The sequence below is a fragment of the Rousettus aegyptiacus genome, unplaced genomic scaffold, assembly GCF_014176215.1.
Source record: "Rousettus aegyptiacus isolate mRouAeg1 unplaced genomic scaffold, mRouAeg1.p scaffold_m13_p_3, whole genome shotgun sequence".
Lineage (NCBI taxonomy): Eukaryota > Metazoa > Chordata > Mammalia > Chiroptera > Pteropodidae > Rousettus > Rousettus aegyptiacus.
In genome coordinates, this window is record NW_023416306.1 from 45,327,462 (window position 1) to 45,347,168 (window position 19,707).

At 37.4% G+C, this 19,707-nt stretch overlaps 3 pseudogenes; 1 reads left to right on the forward strand and 2 right to left on the reverse strand.

Annotated features, from left to right (window-relative positions):
* Positions 1-581: 581 nt before the first annotated feature.
* On the forward strand, positions 582-2,914 carry LOC107505406 (annotated as a pseudogene).
* A 2,275-nt stretch (positions 2,915-5,189) lies between these two features.
* Positions 5,190-5,308, reverse strand: LOC118601464 (annotated as a pseudogene).
* Positions 5,309-11,215: 5,907 nt separating this feature from the next.
* Positions 11,216-11,334, reverse strand: LOC118600597 (annotated as a pseudogene).
* Between the last annotated feature and the right edge of the window lie 8,373 nt (positions 11,335-19,707).

Consider the following 19,707-nt stretch of genomic DNA (forward strand, 5'->3'; position numbering starts at 1 on the left):
CGTTTTGCTATTCTATTTTGTAAGTTTAGCTTTTATTTTTACTTATAAAATTTTCTTATGTAATCAATGATACATACCAAATAATATATGTAACATCTATATGAGCTTGGGAGCATATGATAAAATGAATACATGAGCCTGCCACATAATCAATAGAACAGATAGAACATTGCCAATGCTTTTGACCATGCCACATGAACCAAATCCTAAGTCTCCATCCATTTTAAGGTAATCACTATTAAGTTATGCAGTCAAGTGAAAAGAAAGTTTTACCAAAACATGTAATCTTCATAAACAATGTATTATTATAGATTTGCTTCTTTTGAGTTTTATAAAAATAGAATTATCTCTTAAGTTTTATAAAAATAGAATTACCTCTAAGTTTTATAAAAATAGAATTATCTCTAGGATTTATTCAGGTTGTTCACTATAGCTATATATTTCATCCAATTTTACTGCTATGTAATATTCCATTACCATATTTGATTTTAAATTTTTCTTTGAATAAAACAATGCCCACTCTCTAGGCAGACAATTATTTTTTTTTAAGCAAACTTTGGAGATAATATGTCAAATTATCACAAGATCAGAATTTTTGGACAAAAAGAGTGAGTCTTCTTTTTATCCACCATGGAAATACATATATCATTCCATGTTTTTCAGGGGTTTTGCCTTCTAAGTATTTTGAAGTCATTCGCTGTGCTAGTCTTTCTACTATTTTGTCTCTTTGAAATTTTTCCTGTATAAAAATGAGGGGGCTAGAATTGAATTGAAATGACATCTGGATGTCTTTCTTGGTTTTGTCTGAATTGGGGGTCATAACTTTTTAAAGTATATCTGCTGACTGAGGAATATTCTCCATCAGTTAAAAAGAGAAAGCTAGTCTATATGAACCAATATGCAAAATTCTCCAAGACCCATTGCTAAGGAAAAAAGCAAGTTGCAGAATAATACATATGTATGAACCTGTTTATTTATTAAATACACACATGCATATGTAAATGAGTAGAAAAAGGGCTGAAGGATGCTCAGCATCTTGGCAGCAGTGGTTAACAGGAAAGGTGAGTGAAAAAGGCTGTGATTTAGGGGAATGGGGGAATGGCGGTGAAGACTGCATTTTTTGGGTACTGTTTTGAATTTAATCAAAAGCAAAAGTAAAACAAATGTTGGGTGGACTAGAAGATCTGCCCAATATCTTCTGGTCGACCCTCGAAGTGATCCTAAGAGGATGGAGAATATCTGTCTCGATGGGGACTTGATAAGAGATCTTGGTCTCAGCACCCTGGTACTTCCTGAAGACTGGGGATAACTGCAGCTCTCAGAAACAGGCTGGTCAGAAACAGGTTTCATGGGTCACAAGCCTGCTAAGTGCTGTTTCAACACTCTACCCTGGCCTCATCCCTAGTCACACCTGTCCTGGCCTGAGGGCAGAGCTGCTGAGGGGCCTGGAGATCCCCCAATAAGCATGCTAATTGATTAACAAATTATTCCACTTGAATCCCAGGTCCCTCCTACAGAGGGCCAAGGCAGACAGCAGCCCACCTTCTCTCCAAGCAGTGCCAGAAATGGGGCAAATAAACACCTTAAGTGTAGCTACCAGTCATGGTGTTGAGAGGAAAGGCGAAAGGAATGGCCAAAGATGTTTCCTTCTCTTCACTCAGCAGGCACTGGGTTAATTACTTTGATCCCTTTTAACACACTTTATAGTCCACATATTTTGTTGTGATACCTTAAATTGTGCAATTTATAACTCTGTGAAAAGCCAGGGGTTACTTCTAGATTCATTGTTTCTATGGCCAAAACTTTGGAAGTTTTTGTAAGAAAATATCAATTAAGAGGTATAGTGCCTGCTTTATGGCATTCAGCGTTACTTATTTGGACTTTGGCAAACAGCTCATAAAGAAATAGTACTTTATGTTGATCACTTGTTAACAGTCCAAAGATCACTGTGGTTTTAGTTAAGCCTGTACTGAATATTAATTTTAAATGCACATGAAAAGCATAGTTCCTCTGAAGCTGAGATTGCCTATAAATTTTCAAGGAGAAAAATGGAGATAGAAATAGAGAAATATGAATAGAGATAAATTCATTGAATGACTTTATAGAAGAAAAGGATATGATTACTTAGAGTATCTAATGTAAAAACCATCTTTCTCATTAGGATGCTCAAAAAGCTCTAAACAATAAAATAATAGTTTTGTAATAATCACAAGTGGTATGATGTAAGCCAGTTACATGGACCACTCAGAGAAATTAGAGGCTGAGATACAGCTGAATGGTGCCTGTGCTTGTTATGCATCAGATAATGGTTGGTGTATTTGCAACATGACCAATAATGGGCTCACATTTTAATGGGCACTTGTTTGGTATAATATGCCTGTGACACTAAACCGAGATTACATAAGCATGCTAATTCATTAGGGATTCTTCCACTTAAATCAGTAGCAACCATTTAAAAACAACAAAAGCAGCCATTGCTGAAGTGGCTGCAGCCAATATGAAGTTCGATCCCTTTGTAACTTCTGAATGGAGCAAGAACCATAAAAGGCATTTCAGTGTACCTTCCCACATCCACAGGAAGGTTATGTCTTCTCTTTCCAAAGATCTGAGATAGATGTACAATGTTCAGTCCATGACCATCCAAAAGGATATGCGAGGACACTACAAAGGGCAGCAAATTGCCAAAGTAGTCCAGGATTACCGGAAGAAATATGTCATTTACATTGAACAAGTGCAGCAAGAAAAGAGTAATTGCACAACTATTCATGTGGGCATTGACCCCAGGATGCTGATTATCACTAGACTATAGCTGGACAAAGACCACAAAAAGATCCTTGACCATAAAAACCAAATCTCACCAAGTAGGAAAGGAAAAGGGCAAATATAAGAAACAATTGAGAAGATGCAGAAATAAAGCAATCTTACATACAGTGTTATTAAAAACCGTTAAAAAACCAGAGCAAGTGAGGGTGTGGTGAAACTGCTACATTGGTATCGCCAGTGTAAACTGCTCCTGCCTGTCAAAAAGCATTTTTTAAAAATGCTTGTAAAAATGCCAAAATCATTTCACCCTGTCATTTTACCCCGGGATCTCTAGCTTAAGAAAATAGTACAAATTCAGACAAAACTGTATCCATAAAACTTTTCATCAATACATTATTCATAAGAGCAAAAAATTGAAAATAATGGAAATATCCAACAATTAAGGGAAAGTTAAGTAAATTAAGTCATATTCACTAAAAGGAACATTATATGGGTCTATATATGTTAACTATGAAGTATATAGCAATAGTTATTCAGTCAACAAATACTTACTGTATCCTGCTAAGCACAGGTGACACAATGATGAACAAAAACTGAAGGTTTTGCTCTCACAGAGCTTGTGGATAATAATTATAATGTAATATTAAATGTAAATGGAAGAATACAAAATCCACAAACTTTGGTTACCACTATGCAAAACTGAAATGCATAGGCAAAAGGACAAGAACAAAACTAAGCCAAAGTGCAAACTAAATTTTATTTGGGGTAGTGATAACAGATTGACCCTCCCTCCTTTTTCTCATTTTATAGATTGCATTCAGTATTTTTTTAATTTAAAATATTGTGAGATGGACATAAATATCAAGAAATACTATTGTTAGTTGCAAAAAGCAAAATCGTAAGTAGTGTGTTAGGACAGCTGCAGCTTGGCATGCAGATGAATGAACAGAGGCCGAAAGCAATTGTGCAAAAAGGAAAAGTATCATGAAAAGCCCTAGGATCTGAGCTAACACATTCTTCTTTTTTATAAATGCTTGTTAAGTCTGTTGGTTCAAGGTCTTCTAACAATATGTACTTTTAAAAGAGATTTGGAGGATCTTCGGTCATGCTACCCTGAACAAGCCCAATCCCATCTGATCTCAGAAGCTGCGCAGGGTCAGGCCTGGTTAGTACTTGGATAGAAGATCAACTAGGAAAACCAGGTGCTGTAGGCATAAAAAAATTAAAAAAAAAAAAAAGGGATTGTAAGCTGATAAGCTCCTTGCAATCTGTGAGGTCAACCAAGGGTTGCCTTGCCTAAAAAATAAAATGAAAAATAAAAAAGAGACTTGGAGGAGTCTCTTCTTCTGCCAAATCCAAGAACTCTAGAGAGAGGCATGTGGTACAGGAGATTGGGGATTGGAGTCCCACAGACCTGGGCACATGTCCCAGTGTGGTCACTTTCTAGTTATACGACTGAAGTAAGTTCAGTGGACCTACTTGAACCTGTTTTCCCTTTTTAAAATGAGGATAATATTACCTGCTTTATAGATTATTTTTAGTGTTAGAAATTATATATATATATATATATATATATACACACACACACAAAAAATCCTAGAAAGTTGTTGTATAAGGATAATGACTGATTACAAAAAACAGAATCTCAGCCACATTGGCCAAACAAGATGGGCCTTCATTTTATTTTAGATCACAAAATATTTATTTGGAGGCAGGCAGTCCAGTTTGGGTATAGCAACTCTAAGACTAAAAATGGAATAAAGCTTTACTACTCTTTCTGCCCTGCTGTCTTTGCCTCAGGTTTTGATTCTTATGGGACCAAGATGGTTCCTTCACCTTCAGGCATTTAGCGTATAGTGTCTGCAAAAGTCTACTACCTGAGTCTGCTATAAACTTTTTTATAAGCTTTTCTGCTTATATTAGTCAAAATTGGGTCCTAAAGCTATTCCTAGTTATAACTCAACATAAGCCACAAAAATACTCTAGCCTCTAAACTCTTTTCAGATGAAGCTTATGTCTGGCACAGTGACACATAATATGTGCTTAATAAATAACACATGTTGAATTGAAAAATGGAATTGTCTTATCATGATATGATTTCCTGTATGAATAATAAGTCAAAAGTAAAATATTAATTTCTTGATATGACTAAATTCTCCTGTCAACAAAGTTCTATAGGTTTCTTTACTAGTAAATACAGTGAGGAAAAAACAAAAGGTTACTTACCTGGCTCCCAAGCCATCCTACAAATCACATTGTCCAGGTTGCTTTGCCTTTCACTTGCTAATCTGAAACACATGAGCTGGAAACCAGAGGTAGTCCAGTGTGTGGCCTGTTTGGAATGCATGGTCCACATACTCCCTCAGTGATGGAGCAGCCACAGGTGCCACACTAAACTTCCAGAAGAAATACGTTTTGTGTTTTATCGCCTACAGCACCTGGTCTTCCTAGGAGGTCTCCCATCCAAGTACTAACCAGGCCTGACCCCGCTTAGCTTCCAAGATCAGCCGAGATCAGTAATATTCAAGGTGGCATGGCCATAGACTAAAGATATATGTTTTGACTGTGGTTCTGGCAACTGTTAGGCAGCCATGTCTGCCAGAAATTGTATCAAGAACTGAAGAGTCACTACAATGAGCTGAGTTAATTATCCTTACCTGTGGTTCCCAAGGCAACAAGGCAACAACCCCCTTAGGATCTGGGGTAATAAGATCCTTTCAAACTCACTTGGGAGATATCTGTTGCCTGTGGCCTACACCTGCCTTGTTGTATATGATTCATAGGGTTTCTGTCTTCTGGTTAGCCAGATAAAAACACCCAGGAAATGCATATTAGTTCTCACTTATGTGTTTTCAGGTCTCACTGATATACACTGAATACCCTCCAACAAAAGACCTCCAATTACAGACACATCCACTGTGTAGGGAGGGGTGTGATGTTGAGTAATTTATTCCTTCTCAGATCCAGATTCTTGATTCATAACGTTGTAACCACTTATAAAATTAGTTCAAGCAATTCTTTGCTTTTTAGAATTATACACAGGAAGTTTATATAGATTCACAATTCCTTAGTCACAATTCTGTAGTTTCAAAACTTTGTCTCAGAAACCAAAAGTTTTGTGCTTGAACTAATGGAAGCAATATCTGACCTGAACTGATGTCATAAGTCTATTTATGGTCTTGTTCTAATTGATATAAATATTCATTCATTTCACTGGGGATATATCCAAGGGTTTGATTATGGGGTGCCCCCCTGATTCTTCTAGAAGTATTATGTCATGCTGTACAGTATGTATAACATACGTTTGAAAAACTCAATTCCAAAACATATGGCCCAAGTGTTTTAAAGGATGGTAGACCTCAGGGAAATAAAATGAATAAGTTTATTAAATAAAATTAATAGATTAATTACATTAAACCTCAGGGAGATGAACAGTTATTGATGGGTTATTCAGCATGTCAAATTGCACTCATGACACTTATAAATGATTGAGTTTCTGCTTTTCCTGCAAAAACATGTACTATATCATACCCTAACTGTTGCATGCTATATCAGCCTTGTAGAAAATTTTGTAAACTCATTATACAAACTCCAAAATTCTTACACTACGAATTTGCACTGGCTCTGCCTATATTTATAAGGGCCGCCCCTCCTAACAGACAGAACAATTCCATTTCTCCTTATTGCTTTTCTTATCAATAAAACAAATATCCACCTAAGGCAAACAAGTTTCTCTGCAAGTTTTCAGGCAAGGTAACTTAGAAGAGTAAAAGGGGAACTTTTTTTTTTCTTTCATGTATCTCCTAATTTCTTTTATGTGGCTGTGGCACAGGACTTGGTTTTGTGACCTCTGTAGATAGTACCACAGCAAGTTCATTTTTCGAATATCCAGATAAGTCAGAAGTCATGATTTGGATCTTTCATTGAATAGGAATCAGGTACAGAATGCAGAACACATAAAGTTTTCATGGATCATAAAATTATTAGATTGGGAGAATGGATTAAGGTTTGAAGGTATTTCTGTTGACCAAATAAAGGAGATACAGACATTTCCCTGTTGTCCTCTGTACCCAGAAAAAGGGAATGTACTCAATAATGTTTGATTAATTGCTCCTGTGGCAGGTGAAACATACCAATAGGCCAAAGGACATTCCAAAGGAAATTCATGACTCCTTATTTATATCTGATGAAAGAAAGTCCTATAACTCAAAATGGAAATCAGTACACTTCACATGTTCATAAATTTGCATGCACAACCACCAAGCACTCTTTGATGCAGGATCCCAGGGCAGATATGAAATCCTCTTCAGGATTAAAGATCTTGTGCTTAGCACTGAATCGTCTCTCTCTTCCTGGGTATGCAATTTGCCTTTCTACTAAATGATTTACTTTCAAGAGAAAGTAATTCTCTTTCGTATTCTGGGGTTTCAGCCACACCAAACCTTATTGTATCAGCTCTCAGCTAGGCTATTGTGATAGTCCTACCATTTCCAGGGCATGGACTATGCTTCCCTGAGCTCAAAGCCCACACTCACTCTTCATTCTGGCTTCTCAGAGGCTACTGTGTTAAGAAGCTTTCAACTACTCTATCAAAAAGAGCTCCATCCGAACAAGTTCTGAAGATGGATGATGGTTATGGTTGTACAACAATGTGAATGGTCTTAATGTCACTGAATCGTACACTGAAGAATGGTTAACAAGTAAACTTATGTAATGTACATTTTACCACAATAAAAAAATAAAGAAAACAAGCTCCACCCAGCATGTTCTATCCTTCTCACCTACTTCCTTTTCCTTCTTAGTACTTATCAATACCTAACAGTATGAATTCATATGTCCATTGCCTGTATTTCCTTAGAAGAAAGAAAGCTCCAGGAGACCAGGTGTTTCATAAATTTTCTTCACTCTTATATTTGTGATGCCCAGAACAGTGCCTGGAACACTGTAAATAATCCTAAAGATTTTCTGAAGGAATGAATGAAAGCAAGCAAGTAAGCTAGGTCTCAAATTAGTATTTTCACCTCTAGTTTCTCTCCATCTAATCCAATTCATCATAAACAATGACTTTACAGTTATCTCGATTATCTTTTTAAAACATAGATCTGATATTATTCCCATACCTCCAAATTCTCCATGTTTAGAAGAAAAACAAATACTTTTTAAAAAGAGGAGAAATAATTAAATGCTAACCATAGAATGTTACATAAGTAGATTGAGTCTGAGAAATAACTTTTAATTTCTCTGCATGTCAAAGCCTCATATAAGACTTGATAAAAATATTAAGTCATAAGCAATCCAACACCATGAATAACAATTTTAAAAAATTCTTCAAACTAGCTGTGGCTTTTTACTAATTGTGGTAGAAGGTACAGATTTAATAGATGGCATAACATCTTAGTTTTTTTAAATGTAACAGTTCCAGGACAATAATTAATAAAGCCATGTAATTTATATGCATATCTCCTCCTTCCCCAAAATTGCTGTATGGAGCAGGGATACAGGAGTGTGATTCAACTCCTTATCTACAGATTTACGGCCTCTACAATCTAGTTCCTATCTATCTTTTCCATCCCCTGTCCACCCAGTGCTCCCCAACTCTAGCAACAGGCTTCTCTACTTATTTATTGGATCCATGTTCTTCCTGGTTCACCTCTGCTAAAGTCTTCCCCCTACCCAGAGTGCCCCCACTTCTCTCTCCAGCTGACCCCTTTGTTGGAGTGCCTTTATCCTCCACCCCTCTCCACCTGCCACAATTGTACTCATCCTTCGAAGCCTTCTTCTCCAACTTTCCCCTAAATCAAAAGCAATTGCTGATTTTCTTGAGCTCATATGGTATTTTATTTTAATCCTTTTTTCAAGCACTATTTTGAGTTTTAGATCAAAGTCATGTGAGCCTCTGCCTTTCTAACTGTGGACTTTGAGAGGAGTGCAACAGTGTGCACAATAGGTGCTCAAAGTGAGTTTGTCAGAATGACTTTTCTCATTTGTGCCTCCAGCACGTTACCCTCTTCACATCCGGATGCTCTATTGAGGCTCTTGTTTCTCAGCTCTAGGTGTGGGTGCTGGTGGCTGTGTGGTGCCGGAACACGATGGTGGCAAGTGTGACTTCATGACAGGTGCCCATCAACAGAGAGAAGAGATAGCTCTGTCTGTATTTACCCAATTGAGCCCTTAGGCCTGCTGAAATTTTTGAAGAAGTCAAGAAGGCAAATGCTTACTTTGTGTAATCACAGAAAAAAGAGAGATTCCGATAAGTAGACACTGAAACTGGGGAAAGCAGAGCTTTGTCAGTGTTTGGCTTTGAGTCAATATAGAAACAAAAATCCATTTTGATCCACAGGAAACCCTACCATTTGGTCTTCGTCAGCACAGACATATGTCTCATGGGAAGGTCCTACTAGTAGCCAGTGGAAGATCAGAGGGAGATAAAGTAGAGATTCAACATGCGAGCTGCAATTTCTCATGCACAAAACTTGGCTGATTTCTAGATTATGAAGGAGCAACCAAGTGAGTAAACATTTTAAAAAATTTATTTAAGTCACTTGAGAATTATCATAGATATCAAATAATAATAATAAAAAAAACCCAAACCAAAGTAACAACAAAAAACACCCAAACAACTGTCCAAAACAAATATAGTTCTATTGCTCTACGTGTAGCTTAACTCCTTTCTTCTTAAGTCCTCTGAGAATATCTAACTTATCTTTCTTTTCCCAACACTTCCAACAGAGCCTCATCAACACTGAGCAGGAAGAAACGCAGGAATTAGCAGGTATAGTAACAAATCAATGACCAGGAGGACTGGGTTTTAGTCCTAGCTTTGCCTAGGACCGGCTGTGTGACCTCAGTTCACTCTTCTGGGTCTCAATTTTTGTATATATAAAATGCGAATTGGACTAGAGCAGAGTAAAACACCAGTTACAATAGATACAATAGGTGCTCCGCAAAAAAAGGTGGGGCGCAGTTCTAAATCCAGATGTCTGGGAAATTTTAGGCTAGACAGGCCTCTGTACGGAAAGATTTCTCAGATGCATGCATTGTAACTTTTCAAAAGGGAGAGAGAGATTGCCGTGTGTACCAGATCTCCTTGGCCAAAGAATTCTTTTATTCCCATAGAACCAGTGGGACTTACTTGGGAAGATGCTGGAGTTGGGAGAATCTCTGAGTTCACTTTCAGAGTTTGTCTTCCCTTTCTCAATTCTGGCCTCTCTGTGACTTCTCTGTATTGTATTGCTTTCCATGAGCCCCATTCTGTTCCATCAGCTTGGCTCCTAGTGATTCACCTTCCCAGAATAAATAGAATAATCTGGCTCGCTTCACTTCTCTGAAAATCCAGATCCATCACAAATGGTCAAAATGTAGAAATTATGTGATTAAAAAAAACCCCAAGTAATACAGATAAGTACAAGAAAATGAAAATTTACCCTCATTCTTACCACTCATAAATAATTCTAAAAAAGTACTTATTATCATTTTTAAATTTATTTTTCAATTACAGTTGACGTACAATATTATATTAGTTTCAGGTGTACAACATAGCAATTAGACATTTATATACCTTACAAAGTGATCACTGTGGTAAGTCTAAGACCCACCTGACACTGTACATGATTATTACAATGTTATTGACTATGTTCCCTATGCTGTACTTTATACCCCCTAATTATTTTATAACTACCAGTTGGTACTTCTTAATCCCTTCACCTTTTTCATCCAGTCCCCTAACCACCTTCCCATCTGGAGACCATCAACTTATTTTCTGTATCTATGAGTCTGTTTCTGTTTGTTCATTTATTTTGATTTTTAGATTTCACATGCAAATGAAATCACACAGTATTTGTCTTGCTCTGTCTGACTTATTTCACTTATCATAATACCCTCTAGGTCTATCTATGTCACCATAAATGGTAAAATTTCATTCATTTTTATGGATTCCATACCTTGAGTATTATAAGTAATGCTGCAATGAATATAGGGGTGCATATATCTTTTCAAATTAGTGTTTTAGATCCCTTCAGATAAATACCCAGAAGTGGAATTGCTGGATAATGTGGTAGCTCAATTTTTAATTTTTTGAGGAACCTCTATACTGTTTTCCATGGTAGCTACACCAGTTTACAATCCCATCAATCATGCCCAAGGATCCCCTTTTCTCCACATCCTTGCCAATATTGGTTATTTGTTGATTTAAGCATTGATGATAGCTATTCTCATAAGTGTGCAGTGATATCTCATAGTTTTGATTTGTATTTCTGTGATGATTAGTGATGTTAACCATATTTTCATATGTATATTGACCATCCGTATCTCCTCTTTGAAGAAATGTATATTCAGGCTCTCTCTCTTTTTTTAGGCAAGGCAACCCTTGGTTGACCTCACAGATTGCAAGGAACCTGTCATTTTACAGGCCCTTATTTACTTATTTGTTTGTTTGTTTGTTTGTTTAATTTTACACCTAATGCACCTGATCTTCCTAGGTGGTCTCCCATCCAAGTACTAACCAGGCCTGACCCTGCTTAGCTTCTGAGATCAGATGGGATTGGGCTTGTTTAGGGTAGCATGACCATAGACTCTGCCCATTTTAAAATTTTATTTTTTGTGTGTGTTGTATCAGTTCCTTATATATATTGGATATTAACTTCTTATCAGGTATATCATTGGCAAATATCTTCTCCCATTCAGTAGGTTGTCTTTTCATTTTGTGAATGGTTTGCTCCACTGTGCAAAATTTTTTAGCTCAATGTGGTCCCATTTGTTTATTTTTTCTTTTGTTTCACTTGCCTGAGGCTACATATCCAAAAAATATTGCTGACAGTAATATCAAAAAGTTTACCACCTATGTTTTCTTCTAGAAGTTTTATGATTTCAGGTCTTACATTTAAGTCTTTATCTATTTACAGTATTTTTTTATATAGTGAAATAAGGTGATCTAGTTTCATTTTTTTGCACGTATTTGTCCTTTTTCCCAAAATCATTTATTGAAGAGATTGTCTCTACTTCATTGTATATTTTTGCCTCCTTCGCCATAGATTAGTTGACCATATAGGCATGAGTTTATTTCTGAGTTCTCTATTCTCTTCCATTGATCTATGTGCCTGTTTTTATGCCAGTACTATGCTGTTTTAATTAGTATAGGCTTGCAATATAGTTTAATACTAGGTGGCATGATTCCTCCAACTTTGTTCTTCTTTCACAATATTGTTTTGTCTATTTAGAGTCAGTTGTGGTCCTGTAGAAGTTTGAGGACTATTTGTTTTAGTTCTATGAAAAATGCCATTGGTATTTTCATATGGATTGCATTGAATCTGTAGATCGCTAGCAAAGCATTTTTTAACATCACCTTTTTATTTATTTTTTATGGTGACATTGGTTAATGAAATCCAATAAATTTCAGCTGTGCACTTTAATAGAAAGGCATATATTTACACTATGTGCTTACCTCCCATAGTTAGATTTCTGTCTCCACATATTTGACCTCCTTTTCCCTGTCTACCTCTCCTCTCCCTCTCCCCTCTACCCTCTGGTTACCACTATAGTCCATGTCCATGAGTCTCTGTTTGTTTGTCCTGTTCATTTGTTGTTTTTAGGTTTATATCCCACATATAAATGATATCATGTGATTTTCAACTTTTTCTGTATGGCTTATTTTGCTTAGCATGACTATCTCGAGGTCCATCCATGTTGTGGCAGTATTTCATCTCTTCTGATGGCTGAGTAATATTCCATTGTATATATGTACCACAGCTTCTTTAGCCAATCATTTATGGTAGGACACTTTGGTTGCTTCCATGTCCTGGCCACCGTGAACAGTACTGCTATCAACCTCGGTGTGCAAATATCTTTTTGAATATGGGTTTTCAAGTCTTTGGGGTAAATATCCAGTAGAGGAATTGCTGGATCATATGGTAGATCAAGTCTTAGTTTTTTGAGGACCCTCCACACTGTTTTCCATAGTGTCTGTACCAATTTGCAGTCTCACCAACAGTGTATGAAGGTTTTTCTCCACATTCTCTCCAACATTTGTTATTAATGTTCTGTTGATTACAGCTATTTTAACAGATGTGAGATGGTATCTCATTGTGGTTTTGATTTGCATTTCCCTAATAACTAGTGATGTTAATCATCTTTTCAAATATTTGTTAGCCATTTGTATGTCCTTTAGGGAGAAGTGTCTATTCAGGTCCTCTGGCCATTTCTTGATTGGATCATTTGTTTTTCTTGTTGTTATTGAGTTATATGAGTTCTTTGTATATTTTGGATATTAGACCCTTATCAGAGGCATTGTGGCAAATCTATTTTCCCATTCAGATGTTATCTCTTTACCTTGTCGATGATTTCTTTTGCTGTGAGAAGCTTTTATGGTTTGATGTAGTCCTATTCATTTATTTTTACTTTTACTTCCCTTGCCTTTGAGGTCAAATTCATAAAATCCTCTTTAAGTCCAAGGTCTTTGAGTTCAGTTCCTATGTTTTTATTGTTTTCCTATTATTTTATAGTTTTGGGTCTTATATATAGATCCTTAATTCATTTTGAGTTAATTTTGGTGTGTGGTGATAGACAACAGTCTAGTTTCATTCTTTAGCAGGTAGCTTTCCAATTTTCCCAGTATCATTTATCGAAGAGGATTTCCTTTCTCCACTGTATGTTTTTGGCTTTTTTTTTTTCAAAAATTATTTGTCCATATAAATATGGATTTACTTCTGGACTCTCGATTCTGTTCCACTGGTCCGTGTGTCTGTTTTTCTGTCAATACCATGCCGTTTTGATTACTGTCGCTTTGTAGTATAATTTGAAGTTGGGCCGAGTGATGCCTCCGGCCTCGTTCTTTTTTCTCAGGATAGCTTTGGCAATTCAGAGTCTCTTGTGCTTGCTTCCATACAAATCTGATGATTTTTTGTTCTAAAAATGCTGATGGGATTTTGATGAGGATTGCATTAAATTTGTATAATGCTTTAGGTCATTTTAACTATGTTGATTCTTCCAATCCAAGAACACAGAATATCTTTCCATTTCTTTGTATTTTCTTCAATTTCTTTGAATAGGGTCTTATAGTTTTCATTATATAGGTCCTTCACATGTTTAGTTAAATTTATTCCTAGGTATTTTGTTCTTTTTGTTGTAATTACAAAAGATATTATTTTTTCCACTTATTTTTCTAACACTTCATTATTAGAGTATAGGAATGCTATGGCTTTTTGAATGTTGATACAAAGCATTTTTTAATTGAGTCAGAGAATTCTACAATTGGCAAATCTTATTTGTTTGTTTATTCAATTACATGTATATATGGCAAAATACTTAAAACAGATTGACGTTTAAGAACTCCTATGTTTCTAAGGCATTGAATCAAGACCTAATCAATATTGTTATATTGTTAGAAGGAGTTGTTATGGATTAAGTGTGTTTCCCCTAAAAAGAAATGTTGCAGTCGTAACCTGTAGTACCTCAGAATGTAAACTTATTTGAACATTTGGTCATTGCAGAGGTAATTAGTTAAATTAAAGTGAGGTCCTGCTAGAGTAGGAGCACGGGCACCTAATTCAGTATGACTAGTGTCCTTAGGAGAAGGCTGTGTGAAGACAAAGAGACATAGAAGGGAGATGTCATGTGACTGTGGAGATAGAGATTGGAGTTATGCAGCTGTAAGCCAAGGAATGACACCAGAAGCTAACAGAAAAGCGTGGAACAAATTCTTCGCTAGAGCCATCAAAAGAGTACCTTGTCCACACTTTGATTTTGGTTTTCTGTCCTCCAGAACCATGAAACAATACTTTTCTGTGCTTAACATCAGCAGTCTGTGGTACTCTGTTATGGCAGCTCCAGGAAACCAGTAGAGTGGCAGTAATAAATTGAGAGGTGATAGGAACAACAACTTGGCCATGCTAACACCCTTCTAATTGGCCAAGAACTTGCCAGGCAGTGGTGTACTGGAGGCTGTTCCTCATAGGCTTACATGGTATGCACGTCACTTCCAAACTCCATGTTCAGTGATGTTATGTTGGCAGCTTGATACCAGCCATTTAGGTGAACAACCGTCCTGTTTCCTGGGAAAGGAGGCGTTCCCTGGGATTCAGCACATTCAGTGCTAATGCTGGGAGAATTCTGGGCAAACTAACACCACTATGGAAGGTGTATTTACACTACGTAAATTGGTAAACTCTACAAATCAGGGCACTGACCCCTTAGAGAACTGTTTACTACATATTTACGAGCACACCACTCTGCCCAGGGTTGGTTCCCTAGCACTGCCACATTTTATTTGCACAGTGAACCCAGTTTAGGTTACCTAAAGCCATTTCTACAGCTCTTCATCAAATTTATGAGATTGCACAGCAGATATCAGCAGGGATAAGGACCTGGAAAGCCATCTTTCAATTAGAAAAGGCAAGGCTTTACCAGATAAGTAATTTAGTAACAACCCCAGCATCATAAATCACATTAAGAAAGCACTTTTAAATTTAAAGCTAAGAGATGCCCTCTCCTGAAATTTTTTGCTCTCTTGCAAATTAACAGTTCATCTTGTTTTGTTTGTTTGCTTATCTATTTCATTACCAAAACCAAAGTTATTCTCAAATGGATATATAAAATTATAGAATCTTAAAGTTGAACACAACCTGGGAAATTCTAGGTATGACAATTTTTAAGGTTTAAAAAAATTTTTTTACCCTAAGAACAGAAAGTATAGTTGCTTAACATCCTTCTATGTACTTGTACTTACACATCTAGATTTTAATCCTTATAACAAGTTGTATTTATCACAATAATTAGTGGAAAATCAGCAGTGACTTATTGAACACTAGCATTTAGCCCACCATACATAACGTAGGGAGAATGCAACGGAACTAAAAAGTTAAATCAAGCTATGCTCAGAAACTGCTATATACTGATCAGCCTGCAGCCAGACCATGAGGACACTTGCAGAACAAAGAAAGATTTCAGCTTGAGATTGCTAACAACCCATTTCCTACACCTGTGAAGGGGAAACAGGAAAAACAGAAGTCTTTAAGTGGTGACCTACACAAAATAAAATCGTTCATTCCTTATGGCTAAAACCATAGGGAACCTATGGATTAAAGGCTGGGAATTACCAGCAGGCTTTTCAGGCTACATACTTTTATCCTTCCTCTCTGTATGTCCATATCAAAGAAAATGGGTAAACAAAGTCTTTAAACTTTAACTCACAGGAACTAAAGAATAATATGTAAACTGAATTCCCCAAACACTTGGGGTCCCTCTCTGCGTCTTCCTCTTTGTCCCTTTCAGTGCCTTTAATCTTAGTGTGTTTAACTCTGTCTCACTGTCCTTGTCTTTATCATCGTCTCTGTCCTTCTGAGTCACCCTTAAGCTCTCACTCTCTTCCTCTGAGAGGAAACCGTGCTCTGTCTATGGAGTCTTACCCTTACCTTTACCCTTTCTTTTGACTCTAACTTTGGCATGTGTTTGAATTTTTTCTACTCTCTCCACCAAGAGCCCTCTCCTCTCTTAGTGCAGAGCTTGTTCTTCCCCCACTCGAAGGACTTTGCTTTGTCCTGCATCAAAACCATGAAAATGCCTCAGTAGGACCCTCCCTGCTTTTAACTCTGCTCCCTAACAGTTTCCTTGTCTCAGGTTTATGAAGGCAATTTTTTAACATAAACACAGATTCATCAGGGGCTTTCGTGACTTCCTTCCTCTTTGAAGTTTTTTCTTTTAATCAGGAAGAGCCAGATGCAAAACAAACAAACAAACAAACAAACAAAAATCATGAAAATACACACACACACACACACACACACACACACACACACTCCCCCCACACCCCTCACACCCCCCAACACCTAATTAGAAAGACCAAAACAAAACTAATTAACAAGCCCTGGCTCATCACTTCACTAGCTCAGTGAACTGATCCTATAATTTATGGCTACTAAATACTGTTATTTTCCTTTTCTGGGCATTAAGCAACTCAGGAAAGGGTTCCAGAAAAGTTTCAACACTATTGACACTCATGATTACTACTATTATGAATACTGTTTTTTTTTTTTAATGGCCCATTTTCTAAACTGGTTTATCCGATCTTAGAGAAGAATGTATTTGTAGGATTGCAGCCAAATGCAGCCCTGAATGTTTTTTCAAGGAGTCTCCCACCTTCCCAGTATTGACCTGCTTCACAAAGCCCCTGGAAATCTCCCCTCCTTTTCAAGCTGCCCTGGTAATTTCTTTTTTCAGATCTCCTTGTCACTGACGCACTCCTAGAGCCAGCAACGGAAGTATCTACTTGCCCAACCTCCAACCTCTGGAGTTTTTCTTGGTCCCAGTGCCAGTCTTGGGGGAAGCGAAAAGGGGATGAGGGATAGGGAGGATATTAGTAATGCCTAGTTCCAACTTCCTCCATCTTTTCCCTGGCCCAACCACTTCCTTTCACCAGAGGTGGCTGGCAGCCTGCAGGAAATAATTGATTTTGTCAGCCCCCTCTCTGAGCAGGAAGAAAGAAAAGATCTGGATTCTCCTCCTTTTCAGAAGCGACCCTCTTCCAAAGTTTTTCAAATAACCTCTCAGCATCTCTAAGGCCCCTGATTTTCCTTCCGCTGAAAGGCTCAGATTTTAGTCCACATAGAATCCTCTTGAGGATTTGGTCAAAGATGCAGATTTCTGTCCTGCCCCTAGAGTTAGTCCAGGGTTTTGCTTGGTGAACGAACTCACCTTGAGAGTCTAATGATTTTGCCTTTTTGTATGGCTTGTACTTTTTACCTTGGGCATGGTGGTCTGGGAAATTTTTTTTTAAACATTGGTGAAAAAACTCCCAGAGAGGGAAAAGCCGGAATTTGCCTCCACATAGTGGTCACAAACCACAATGATTAGGACTGGGTCAGTTGTGAAGGGATGGAGGCTGAACCCCACTTATATTCTAAGGGATGTCTGGAAAGGTGTTCACTGTGATGCTTTTATGGCATTTTGCAATCTTTCAACTTTCCTCACATTCTTTTCTAAAATCTGTGAAAGAACCCACCTACTCTAGGCCATTCTTGCTTTTCAGACCATGAACCTACTGAGGCAGGAAGCCCTTCTCAGAAGCATTGTCAGGAGACCTAGCAGGGTAGAGCCCCTTACCCAGAGCAGGAGGCAGGGTTTGTTTTCCTGCTCCCTAACTCCTCACAGGGTTGAGTACACACCTAGTTAGGGGAAAGGAGTCAGATCCTTGGAAAGGCCCTTTATTTTGTGGCTAACATGCCCTGAGAACAAATGAGAAGGTTCTTATCTCTTCCCTCTTTCATCCCCTGTAGCATACAAAAGAGTCCCTTAGGGTTTAAAGGGACTGGCTATTAGATCTGGAGGAAGCAGGACCATGAAGTTGTTACACAAAATTTGGATGAAAGGACCAAAGTGCCCTTAAAAGGGGAAGAAAAAAATGGGACGTTCAAATGGGGAGAGGGTCCTTGATGACAGCTAGGAGATGTTGTGAGGGCCCTGAAGAATTGCAGACTCTGGAATCGATGTCTCATGCCAATTCTAGAGATTTGGAAAATCAGGGTGGGATTGCAGGATTGCTAGTAGGATGGAACAATGCAGTGGTTCTCAATCTTAAAAAAATATACCTCAGGAGCCCTTATACTTTTAAAAGTTATAAAGGCAGAGCAGAGGATTTTTAGGACAACGAAACTACTATATATGATACTATTGTAAGGAAGGAATCACTTTCCCTACACATTCTTAGGTTTGATAGTGGGTCTATGATATAAACTGACAACAAGCAAATAAACAGGAGAAGAGCTATAAAAATTTATCATTTTTTAATATGTGCATGGGAGCATTGCAGGAGAAAAAGCGAATGCCCAAAAAGCAGTGAGATTTGAGAGTTTATATAACATTTTCATCAGGGAAGAAGACAAGGTATGTAGGCCACTTGGGGCAGAATAAATAATTTTTAGAAAAATGAAAGGGCCCTTAGAAAGATAGATGGGAGATACACTGGTTTGTGAAGAAAGTCTTTGGGAACCAATTTTCCTGTTAGGTAGATGTATTTTCTTCAACAGTTCAAATAAATCTTCAGTAAACGGCTCAATAAATCTGTTCTGGTTTATTGGCTTAAACTGTAATTCTAGTTTATTGTCTTTATAAGAATGGACATATTCTTTTTTTTTTATTTATTACTGAAGGTTTGTACCTTCTTACCAATCTCTCCCTATTTATCCAATCTCCCAGTCCCTAGCAACCACTTTTCTACTGTTCTAAATAATAATAATAAAAAAATATATCTGTCTGTCTGTCTATCTATCTATCTATCTACCCACCCACCCACCTAATTTCTGGATTCTACATACACATGACACCATACAATAACTGTCCTGCTCTGTCTGGCTTATTTTACTCAGCATAAAGCCCTACAGGCTTACCTATGTAATTGTAAATGATAGGATTTCCTTCTTTTTTAAGGCTAAATAACATTCCTCTGTATGTGTGTGTGTGTGTGGGGGTGTGTGTGCGCGCGCGCGCGTGCCACATTTTATTTACCGGTCATCTATCAATGGACATTTAGGTTGTTTCCATGTCTTAGCTATTGTGAATAATGCTGCAATAAACATGGGGGTGCAGAGCTTTCTTTGAAATACTGGTTTCATTTCCTTTAGATATGTACCTAGAAGTGAAATTGCCAGATCATAAACGGTAGTTTATTTTTAATTTCTTGAGGAACTTCTCCACTGGTTGCTGTACCAGTTTACATTCTCATTAGCAATGTGCAAGGGCCCCCTTTTCTCTGCATGCTCTCCAACACTTGTTATCTTTTGTCTTTTTGATGATGGCCATTCTAACAGGTGAGGTGATATCTCATTGTGGTTTTGATTTGCATTTTCCTGATGATTAGTGATGTTGAGCATCTTTTCATGCACCCTTTGGCCATTTGTATATCTTCTTTGGAACAAGGTCTGTTTTGGTCTTTTGCCCATTTTTAATTGTTATTATTAT